This window comes from Chrysochloris asiatica, unplaced genomic scaffold (genome assembly GCF_000296735.1).
Source record: "Chrysochloris asiatica unplaced genomic scaffold, ChrAsi1.0 scaffold00095, whole genome shotgun sequence".
NCBI classification, from domain to species: domain Eukaryota; kingdom Metazoa; phylum Chordata; class Mammalia; order Afrosoricida; family Chrysochloridae; genus Chrysochloris; species Chrysochloris asiatica.
This window is the reverse complement of record NW_006408613.1, coordinates 12,206,287-12,207,783: the sequence shown is the minus strand read 5'-3', so window position 1 is coordinate 12,207,783 and position 1,497 is coordinate 12,206,287.

Sequence of the window (1,497 nt, the reverse complement as noted above, 5' to 3'; positions counted from 1 at the left end):
TCAAGCTGGGGGAACTGAAGAAAAAATTCAAGTCTCGATTTTTGTTATTGAAGGATTCTCTGAGCAAATTATTGAATGATGCAGAAGGCATCAAAAGAAGATGGAAGGAATACACCCAGCCACTGTACCAAAAGAAAATGGTTGATGTTCAACGATTTCAAGAGGTAGTGTATGATGAAGAGCCAATGATACTGAGGGAAGAAGTCCAAGGTGCACTGAAGGAATTGGCATAGAACAAGGTACCAGGAATTGGTGGAATAAAAATTGAAATTTTTCAGGAAAGTGAGGTGGCACTAGAGGGATTCACTCATCTCTGCCAAGAAATTTGGAAGACCACTATCTGGCCAAGTGACTGGATAAGATCCACATTTGTGCCCATTCCAAAGAGAGGTGACCCAACGGCATGCAGAAATCATCGGACAATCTCTTTGAAACCCCATGTAAGTAAAGTTTTAATAAAGGTAGTACAGAAACAGCTGTGTGCATACTTTGATGGAGAACGTCCAGAGGTTCAAGATGGATTCAGAAGAGGACATGGAGTGAGGGATATCATTGCTTATGCCCGATGGATGTGGCTGAAAGCAGAGAATAACAGAAAGATGTTACCTGTGCTTTAATGACTATGCAAAGGCTTTTGATTGTGTGGATTATGACAAGCTAAGGACAACATTGCAAAGTATGAGTATTCTTGAACACTTAATTGTGCTCTTGAGGAATCTGTACATGGACCAAGAAGCAGTTTTTTGAACAGAACATGGGAACACTGAATGGTTTAAAATTAAGAAAGGTGAATGACAGGGTTGTATTTCTTTCACCATACTTATTCCACAAGTATGCTGAGCAAATAATTCGAGAAGCTGGGTTATATGCAGGAAAAGATAACATCAGGATTGGAGGAAGACTTATTATCAACCTTTGATATGTATATGATACAACCTTTCTTGCTGAAAGTGAAAAGTACTTAAAATACTTACTGATGAAAATCAAAGACCACAGCCTTCTCTATGGATTGCATCTCAATGTCAAGAAAACAAAAATCCCCACCATTAGATCAATAAACAACATTCTTATCAACAGAAAAAAGATTGAACTTGTCAAGGACTTCATTCTTCTTGGATCAACCATTAACACTCAGGGGAGCAACAGTTAAGAAATCAAAGGATGTATTGCATTAAGCAAATCTGTTGCACAAGACCTTTTTAAAGAGTTGAAGAACAAAGATGTCAGCTTGAGGACTAAGGTGCGATTGACCCAAGCCATGTTATTTTCATAGTCTCATATGCATGTGAAAGCTGGACAGTGAATAAGGAAGACCATAGAAGAATTGATGCAGTTGAGTGTTGGAGGAGAATATTGAAAGTGCCATGGGCTGCCAAAAGAGCAAACAGATCTGTGTTGGAAGAAGTGTGACCAGAGTGTATCTTGGAGTCCAGGATGGCCAAACTTTGTCTCTCATACTTTGGACATATTGTCAGGAATGATCAGTCGCTGGAGAAG